The following is a 10514-nucleotide window of genomic DNA, read 5'->3' as shown; positions in this document are numbered from 1 at the left end:
AAAAAGGGGCACCACTTACCAAAGAGCAGATGATTTGTCAAGGATTATTTCAGGACAACCATCGAAAGGGGCAAATGATGATCTATTAGATGCATATCTATTCTTTGTGGAAATGATACCCCGATGGTCGGAAAATATGGTATCATTGATGACCATAGCTCAAGTGGATTTGCAAATACCACTTCCTATTACAGTCGGATTAATTGAGCAATCCACTATGTATCAATTACTAGATGGAAGGCTATCAAGAGAAATCGAGATGGAATATTACTTTTGTGTATTAATCCTGAGGAGAAAACCCAATACCTAAGTCAAGCACATATTACCATAGTAGGACTTCATTTTGTGGAAGACCAAACTATGCAGCGGATCTTGAGACTTGGAGTACTTTGGCCAACCATGAGGAGTGATATTTACTCATTTGTAAAAAATTGTCTTCAATGTCAAAAACAAGCACCCATACCTCATGTGACATTGTTCCAAATATCACTCGTTCCTAAGTGGAGTCACTATCTAATACTTACTTATCAAGCCAAACATTTCTTGAGGATATGAGTAAATGCTGCCAAAGAGAAATTGAAACTGAAGCAAGAGACTATTCTCTTATTGGAAACCAATTGTATCAAAGGGGAAAGGATCAAAATTTGCATCTTTGTGCAAATGAAGATGAATATATTTCCATTATAGAACAAGCACATGTTGGATTAGCTAGAGGTCACTTTTCTAGTGAAACCACCGTGAGAGCAATCTTAATGGCAGGCATATGGTGGCCAACACTTTTTGCAGATGCCAAGGAATATTTTCGAAGGTGTGATGCATATCAACAAGAAAAAATGCCAACCCGTGTAGATAACATACCTTTAAGACCAATGATGGGGGCTAGAGCCTTTGCAAAATGGGGTGTAGACTTTGTTGGGCCAATACAACCACCTGCTTATAGAACCCAAGCTCAATATATCATTGTAGCTACAGACTATTTGACCAAGTGGACAGAGGCCTAGGCAACCCAAAAGAACAATGCTAGAACCACAACCGCATTCTTGTATGAGAATGTGTTCACAAGATATGGAATGTCAATAGAAATTGTCAGTGATAGAGGAACTCATTTGCTCAATGAGGTAATTGAGTATCTGCTTAATGAATTTGTGGTCATCCATAACAAATCGGCTCCCTATAACCCACAAGCAAATGGACAAGCTGAGCACACAAATAAAATTCTTAGCTCCATATTGACTAAAGTGGTTAGTTCAGGACAGACTGATTGGGAAATGAATCTCCATGCCGCTCTATGGACTTATAGAGTTTCATTCAAGACAACTTTAAATGCTACACCCTTTAACCTTTTTTATGTTCTTGATGCCATACTGCCGATAGAATTTCTGTTGCCGACACTAAGGGTAGCTAAGGATCTTGAGTGGACTGGACATGAATTGTTAGAGAGACCGGAAGATTTAGAAAAGCTTGATGAGCAAAGGCTAACTGCTGTCGCTCACATATATGCACAAAAGTGGAAACAAAAATAGTTTTTTGATTCCCACCTAGTCACAAAAATCTTCAAGAAAGGGGACTTAGTTTTAATCTACTCCCTTAAACAACACATTCCTACGTTTAAGAAAAAGGGAAACGGACCATTTATCATTGAAGACGTATCTCCAAGTGGAGCAGTTAAGTTGTCTACTCTAATTGATGAACCAATGGCTAATTGGACTAGTGGATGCCGCCTAAAGAAGTACAATTCTTCAAGAAAGGGGACTTAGTTTTAGTCTACTCCCTTAAACAACACATTCCTACGTTTAAGAAAAAGGAAAACAGACCATTTTTCATTGAAGACGTATCTCCAAGTGGAGCAGTTAAGTTGTCTACTCTAGTTGATGAACCAATGGCTGATTGGATTAGTGGATGCCGCTTAAATAAGTACAATTTGCCACTAACCAATGAATTGCTAGAAAAGATGCATGTAGCAAAGCAAAGAAAGATAAAACGACAGCAGGTCATTGATGAATCCCAAGAGGAAGCTCGACTTCAAGTACTCAAAAGGAAAGCTGCTCTCAAAAATCAACAAACACCTATTCCCATCAACACTCTGGAACTCTATGAACGACTATGAGAATTACATAAGATGCAGTGTCAACAGATGATGAATGGTTAGATGGAATGGACTTCGCATCAAAGTACAGCTGAACAATCATCGTACACATGCATTGGTCGATACAAGAGCTCGAGTAAGTGCACTCACTTATTCCACGTACAAGAAAGCAATGAATCAGTCTTTGACATCAGGAATATCAGCTATCAAAGGATGCAATAAGAACCCAACACCGGCATTGGGAGTAGTCAACTTAAATGTGATAGTACATGGATGTTCATGCCCTCATTAATTTATATGCTTACTAGATGAACACATGAATGAAACAATGATTCTTGGAATCTCATGGATGCGGACGTACAAGGTAGTACCAGATTGGGATACCAATCAACTCAAGCTATCACCTAAAGGATGACAACTCATCGTTCCAATTGCACCAAGCAAAGAGGAATGGAAAAGAGGTTACCAACAAAGCAAACCACTAAGCAATCAATCTTTTTCATCCTCTAAATGCTACAAGTAGCATGCAAGGAGTCAGGAATATCGGGTACCAAAAGCACAACTCAAGGACAAGCTGTCTCAAATTTGGGTGTCCAAGACATCATCTACCGTACCAAAGAAGGTTCCAAAGGTAGAGAAACAAAGAGAGAATCTTCAAGCAGCGAACCTAAAACAAGATGGATTTGAAGGAAAAAGGAGCAATTATCTTCTCCGCAAACTGTAAAACCGATGAAGTAGTGGAGCGTTAAGTCTCAAAACACTCAACCACAACAATTCATCAATGAAAAACCAAGATACCAGTGGCGAGTTAAAGCTCAACAACCGTCATCATTGATACCAACAGCTCAGGAATTCAACGTACCAAAGCATCCTGACGGTACAATAAAGCAAAGAGCACACAAGCTACAAGCTTTGCTCTTTGGGAAACAGTAATAGGAAGCCTCGACCACAGAAACCCTTGAGTTAATTACTCAAGACCCAACTTTTGCATAGCATAATGGTTTGAATTGCATTGATCTTTGAAGCATGGTAGAGCCAACCAAGGCTATGCATAGACACAATTGTTCAACCCATGCACACAGTCGTCTCGGAGTATGCCATTTAGGAGGGGTGGAAGGGAACTAAGTAATTAAGGGCAATGTTTGAAGAGGGAGGAAAAAGTTGGATGTTAACGTGCGATTTTTGCAAAATTACCTAATAATGCCTTTACAAAATCATCAATAGGGGAATTTAACTGATAACATCTCCTTGATGAGTGTAAATAATGTATATACTATAAAAAAATAGCCATTTTTGCTTATTTTCATCAATTTTTTTTTAATAATTGGAGCTTAAAAAGGAAGAAATCCACCAAAAAATAATAAAGCAGTGTTTCTCAATGGTTTTTCTTAGTTGTTGACTTTTTACTTTGCTTTTTTCGTGCATTTTATTACTTTCTGAGGAATCCCAAACCTCGAGCGAGAATTTTTGAGCAATCCATAAACCGAGCAAGATAGGGCAAGGTACACTACTTAAAACCCAAAGTCGTTTAAGATTTTTGAGATGATTTCAAGAACAAACAAGAAATATAAACAATACTCCACTTATTTATAATGATAAACCCACAATAGTTTTTTGAGTTGAGAGATCTCCTTGAGCATGTTCTTGGTAAAATGTTCCTCTTCCTTGTCACACCACGAACACTTTATCTCTCTATTTCTCCTCGGGCCTTAATTCCCTTGGATATTTTCACCAAGTTTAATGATTGTTGGAAACACTGGAACCATGATTCAAATGGCCTTCGAAGTCATGACCTCATAGGGGTTGTTAGAGATTTGGGTGTTTATAGATTAATTAGCACCAAGTATGACATAGTAATGCATGTATGGCTGCAATATATCCCAATTTCATTGCTTGCATAGATAGAAAAATGTTACTCAATCCCAGACCTCTACCCAAGGGTTAAACCACGAGCCTTATGCTAAGAAAGTAAGGCTCTTTCCACTAATACAAATCTCAAGACTAAGTAGAGAGGATGATATCCTTCTCTTCTCTTCTTCTTCTTGTTAATTCCCCTCTGTCTCTCTGACTCTCGCTCTCTCTAACTCAAGCTGTTGTGATTTGATGTACAGATCATGGTGGAAACTTTGGAAGAATTCTACTACAATGAGGACATCCTTTTAAGAAAATCCACATCATGGTATATATTGAGGTTTGTATCAACCCATCATATATAGCCAGCCATCGGGGGGGGGTATTGCAGTGATTTGATAGAAGAGTCACCAAGGTTGATAGTCATGATCAATGTACTGAGGAAAACTTTGTGCTCCCACATGGCCTCTCCCTTTCACCTACTTGTGTGTTTAGTAATCATGGTTACAACCTATCCCCTTCTTGGACACTCTCTTTGATCTCTTTTGCTTGTGTAGATTCCTGATAGTGTTGAAAAACCTACTAGTTTTAGAGAAACTTGGTGTGAAACCCTTGATATATTGATATATATTCAATGTACCTCTTAGTGTTGTTTATTTTGAACACGAGTATAGAATCTATAGAGCTATCTGTCATAGCCTCAACCCATTTTCTTCATGCAAAGATTGACCTTGTTCAAGAGGCTAAGCTACTGATCACATCTCTCAGAGTCCTGGTTCTCCATTGTCACCATGTAGCCCTCTCTACTACTCGCTAACGGCATTGTTGCTAGGGATATTGTGATACTAGCATCTCGAGCGATTTTGCTATAGCTCATCTCCCATGAATGTACATGCTGATGGAGTGCACAAGCCACTCATACTATAGCACCTTTCTCATTTTCTAGAATTTGAGAGCCATGTTTATTGGGATATGCATGCATGCTTATGTGATAATGTGTGTGTGTGTGTGTGTGTGTGTGTGTGTGTGTGAGAGAGAGAGAGAGAGAGAGAGAGAGAGAGAGAGAGAGAGTAAGAGAGAGAACTTAGAGCTGAGCAAATATGCAACCCATGAGAGCACGTGATTCCTGTAGGCCAAAATGAATGAGGTATTGAGGCTGTAGTGCATCCTGTAGCTCGTTATCAATCATGAGTCATGAGTGACAATATTTAGTCGCTCCTTGCTAACGGAATCCTTGGATGACACAATTTCGAGCACATACACCTAAGCAATACAAAACCTAACCTGATCGCTCTTCATCACAAAGAAATCAAGTGTGTGCCTGACTTTAATATAGTTTTTTTATCGCTCTCACACTCCGTACCCTAGAGAACTTCCCCCAACCAATCTCTCTCTCTCTCTCTCTCTCTCTCTCTCTCTTTTGAGACAAAATAAAGTAGCTTTAAATTAACGTTCTCAATCATGAAATGTGTGTCCAAAACTTGTGGTAATCTTCCAAAAACTCAAATGTTCACAACTAGATGCTAGACAGCAGATATCCACCAGAAAACAGCTGCTTACGCCAAGTAGCCTACAAACTAGCCCTCAAGCACTTTTATCTGTCTTTGCAGCAGCAGTAGCAGCCTATCCACGCAACCTACCCGTTCTCCTAGCAGCAATAAGACCAACCTTCTACCCAGGTGGAGCATCATGTCTGACCGTACTGGCATGCCCAATGTGTTGATGGTTACCACCACCATGGGGATGCTCAACAGGGTTCATTACCACACCACGTACTTTAGGCCAGCAGTTGCGTTTCACCTTGTATTTATGATATGCATTACCAACCTTAAGCATAGGTTTCTCAGTTCTCCCTCCACCTGCGACTTGGCCAATCATTGCACGGCAACCACTTGGCACAATCTTCTTGGCTCCAGAGGGAAGCTTGATACGTGTGGTGTTGTTATCCGGATTATGGCTGACAACGATTACATAGTCACCAGAAGCTCTAGCAAAAGAGCCACGATCCCCCACTCGCTGTTCGACATTACAAACCCATAGCGCCCTCCGGCACCGACTTGAGAGGAAGAATATTGCCAATGGAAAGGGTTGCCTTCTTTCCACAATAAACAAACTGGCCAGAGTACATACCCTATGCAACAATGAAGCGCTCATTCTGGTGTTTAAAGCGGAAGGGGTGGCGGAAGGTCACCTTGTAGAGAGGTGCTCCTCTGCCAGAATCGTGAACAATGTCGGAGACGACACCCTTAATGTACCCATTACTTTCTGAGTAGTCTAGAGATCTAAAGCGAGCAGGGCCCTTGCGCCTGTGAATCTCTCTCTCTCTCTCTCTCTCTCTCTCTCTCTCTCTCTCTCTCTCTCTCTCTCTCTCTCTCTCTCACTCTCACTCTCACTCTCACAGAGTGTCCTGTAGCGAAAGCAAAGACACAAGCATGTATTTTACCCTGCGAGGTTGCCCATAGCAATATCGTCATGCAGTTCTGCCTACCCTCCATAATGTATCATGAACCTCTCTCTAGCCATCCGCGCTGGTGCGGATCACTAGAGGGAGATGTATTGCACCCAGTGGAGCTGCCTTGGTCACACGTAGAAATATCATCGTCCAACTTTTCCCACCTTTTAAAATGCAATATGAAATTAAAAAAAACTCTCTCTAGCCATACGCGCTGGCGTGGATGGCTAGAGGGAGTTAGGACTTTATTAAGAGATGACTCCTACCTAGGGGGATTGGCAGTAGTGGGGAAATGATCACCAGTCGCACTTGGAAAAAAATTATGGGCACCCACTATTGGGCATTGACGACGTTAGTGGGGATGTCGTGGTATTTAGTCAACACTATGCATGATGGAGCTGATGGTTGTATTGTCTTGTGGGTGACTACCATGGGTCGTCTATACCTTGCACTTTCCTTCAAGGGTGAATCTGGGCTTATCCTAGATACATCTAGGTCTATTTTTTAGTTGTATAGCGGACATGCAGACTTCACATTGTGAAGTTTTTATCCGAGTTACGACCGGTTGATATTGTGCTAATTCTTTCTATCTTTTGTGGTGCATCAACTACCTCATTTTTGTGCTATTTTATTTTATTTTATGCTTCTTTTAGTGATAGGCTTCATTATGGTTGGGCCTGCCCTTGATCTCCGGAGTCATGACAGAAACTCAGTACGCTGAACTTTGTGTTGATGTATGCTCATGTGTGTGTGCATGTGGTGTGTGTTGTGATGGGGAGCATATGTTAGTACCTAGTTCTACACCCACTATTGGGCACTGGCGACGTTAGTGGGGATGTTGTGGTATTTAGTCAATACTATGCATGATGGAGCTGATGGTTATATTGTCTTGCGGGTGACTACCATGGGTCTATACCTTGCACTTTCCTTCAAGGGTGAATCTGGGCTTATCCTGGATTCATCTAGGTATATATGACTCAGCGGGTGCATTCATATTGTACATGCCACAACGTCCCCACATCGACATTCCTTTTTACAATAGCCTTGCATTTAGCCTGTTGTTGTAACGTCTAGATATAAAAGAAAGCGTCAGCTTTTGAAGCGACAAATGAGATACGAGCTAGTGGTTATGTGATTCGCAACTATAGGTGAGGGTTAGTGTAACATTTAATGGCCTAACAACTTGTGTGTAGCGGAAATTAGCATGAACATAGTGGGCATTTCATTAGAATAGATTCCTAATGAGAATTACAAGAGTGCTTGGGTGGAGAGAGCAACAAAAAGCATAACACCTAGTTAGATAGCATGAACAATACTTCAAAAGAGAGAGAAATTAAGCTATTGACAACAATTGAGGACCGGATTTGCATGGAGCTGGTCCCCCCTCCAAAAGGCTTTGTATTATGGTTTCTCCCATCAAGAGAGACATTGTACAATACAATTCTTTGTGTTCCTTCAAGACTAGCTAGTGCAATGAAGATGAAAGCTTCATGCACTAAGCAAAACACTTAGTAAACACAACTTTAATTATCCCCGTTCTCAGACCCAAGACCTCACACACCTTCGAAGATGGTGAGAGCTAGCAGGGTATGAGAGTAGATTGAGAGGAAGAAGGAGTATCTTACGAGAAAGATGTACATCTCCTCACATAATCACTCATATTAGCATAGCTTTAGCTTAGTAATTAGCTTGGTAAAGGAGATGAGCATGCATTGAAGCTTGGATCTTGGTTGGATTTGCATCCACAAGCCAAGAGTGTGTCGATGTAGGCTTCTATCTCACAAGCTTGGAGTAGGTGATGAGTTCTCCATTAACGCTTGGGAAGAGATAGTCTTCTCTTTCTTCACACATGAGATTGTGTCAGTGTGTCTGTGATAATGCCTTGCAAAAATCAGCCCGCTCTCTCTCTTGGGCAAGCCCTCTTGCTATTTGCTCTTGCAGGCTCCCCATTGGACCTCCCCAAGTCAAGCCAATGGCTATTAAGCAGCATAAGTGATAGGCTTCTGACAAGTGTCCCCCTTTCCCCTTTTGTGATAGCTTTAGGTAATTTAATAATTAAACTAAACTCTCATTGGACCCCTTTGCCTCCTGGCCAATAGGAATCAGGCAAGCCATTGGGCTCCTGAATGCTCATTGGACCCCTTGGGAGACTGTCCAATAGTCTTCTAGGAGACTTAATTCTCATTGGTTCTTTTATTAAGTGTTTTTAAATTAATTAAACTAGATTTACTCTAGCCTAATTCTCATTGGTCCACCTCCAAGGCCATCCAATAGGAATTGGGCACACCTTGTGGGCATCTGGGCTAGGGAGCTGACATGTGTCCCTAATTCCCTTTGTGTAAAGGGAGCCTGTGTGTGTGACTTTCTCTCTCATCCCCTAGAAGAAGGGCTCGCCCCCTCCCATGTAGGGATATGCAAAGACTTTTATTTACACACAAAGCATCCAATTTCCCCTAGGGTTGACCTTTGGACACAACCTTTGAATTTTGGAACCTTAGCATTTTGGAAGTCTTAATGGGATGAACCTTAGGGTCTTTTTAACCCATTGTTGCGAGCTTGTGTGTGTGTGTGTGTGTGTAAGTTTTTTAGTCTTTCTCTCTCATCCCCCTACCTTTAGGGCTCGCCCCCTCATGTGTAGGGATGTGTGTTGACTTTGAAGAGTACACAAACCACCCAATTTATCCTAAGCTTTAACCCTTTGGACACAACCTTTGATTTTTGGAACCTTAGCATTTTGGAAGTCTTAATGGGATGAACCTTAGGGTCTTTTTAGCCCATTGTTGCACATGGCTCTTTTGCAGATGGCCCCCCCTTTGGATCCCTATTTTCCCTCCTTTGGATCCCTACTGTGACCGGTCTGCTAGCTTAACCAATATTCTAGCTTTTTCTCCCCTGGCACTTCCCCATATTAAATGATCAATTTAACATGAGAAAATCATTTAGGAGAATTAGATATTGATTATTATTACATTACCTCTCTCTTGAAATCGTAGTCGTCCTCTCTTCTCTACACCATAGTCGTCCTCGACTATGGTGTAGAGAAGATAAAGCATATTCATGAGTCCTTTTCTTAGCGGGTAGAGGATCCCTATGTTACCCTACGACATCATTCCACAATGGATGACTAGTCCATTTGGCGCTTGAGAGCCTGAGGCTGCCGCAAGCATGTCTGCACATTAGTCTTATTAGTCTTCCATAGTAGAGTGACAAGCTCTACTTGGTGTTTGTGAGATGTCGTCTCCGCAAACTTGATCTAAGCATGCATACTACTTCATTTTTGTGCACAATAAAGAAAAAGAGTCTTATAAGACAAAAAAAACTTTGTTCATTTTTAACATTTTGTACATTTTGAAACATTGTAAGCATTGACAAGGTTTAGGTTATCCTTTAATTGTATTCCTTGCATCCATCTAGCATCTTCAAAAGGATAATTCTTAAACTTAATAAGATATCGTCGGATAGTCTTACCGCTTCTTAATACCTTGTCTTCATGTCAGAGAATGGACTCGGGCTGCAGCACCTCCTCTTGGTCCTCGATCTCCGGTGGGTCTTCAATAGTTGGTTCTTGAGGTGGCTCTCCTTTGTAAGGATTTAATAGGCTCACATGGAAAGCATTGTGTATGAGCCAATGATTGGGAAACTTGAGTTGATAGGCCATCTCATTGATTGGCCTAAGAATCTGGAAGGGACCATAGTACCTTTTTGCTAGTTTAGCATAGTACTTTTGGTGGCCCATAGGATTCTTGCCCGTCGTGTGCCTTAATCAAGCCTTGGGAAACTTTAACAAGACCCAATCGTTTTCTTTAAAGGCTTGGGCTCTTCTGTGCTTGTCAGCAGCAGCCTTTTGCCTTTGCTGTGAGATAGAGATAGCATTCTTAATCTTTTGAAAAGATCCTTGTAGGTCTCGGCTATACTCATCTGCAGCGAAGATCTTCCCATGTACCTTAAGTAGCAAGGGACTTTCTGATCTCCCCTCAATTACCTCGAAAGGTGCTTTTCCCGTGGAAGTATGTACAGTGTTATTGTAAGCATACTCCACTAAGGGTAAGTACTTCTCCCATTGGGATCTTTGATCTACTTCTGTTACATAGGCTTTTAGTAGATCAAGAATTGTTAGGTTAGCTA

The 10514-nt window shown here is 41.2% G+C and overlaps 1 pseudogene; it reads right to left on the bottom strand.

Annotated features, from left to right (window-relative positions):
- Positions 1-5521: 5521 nt before the first annotated feature.
- Positions 5522-6149, bottom strand: LOC147459820 (large ribosomal subunit protein uL2 pseudogene; annotated as a pseudogene).
- Positions 6150-10514: the final 4365 nt, after the last annotated feature.

This window comes from Adiantum capillus-veneris, chromosome 4 (assembly GCF_014529385.1).
Source record: "Adiantum capillus-veneris isolate H3 chromosome 4, ASM1452938v2, whole genome shotgun sequence".
Classification (NCBI taxonomy): Eukaryota; Viridiplantae; Streptophyta; class Polypodiopsida; order Polypodiales; family Pteridaceae; genus Adiantum; species Adiantum capillus-veneris.
The sequence above is the reverse complement of the archived record's forward strand: the minus strand, read 5'-3'. Positions and strand labels throughout refer to the sequence as shown.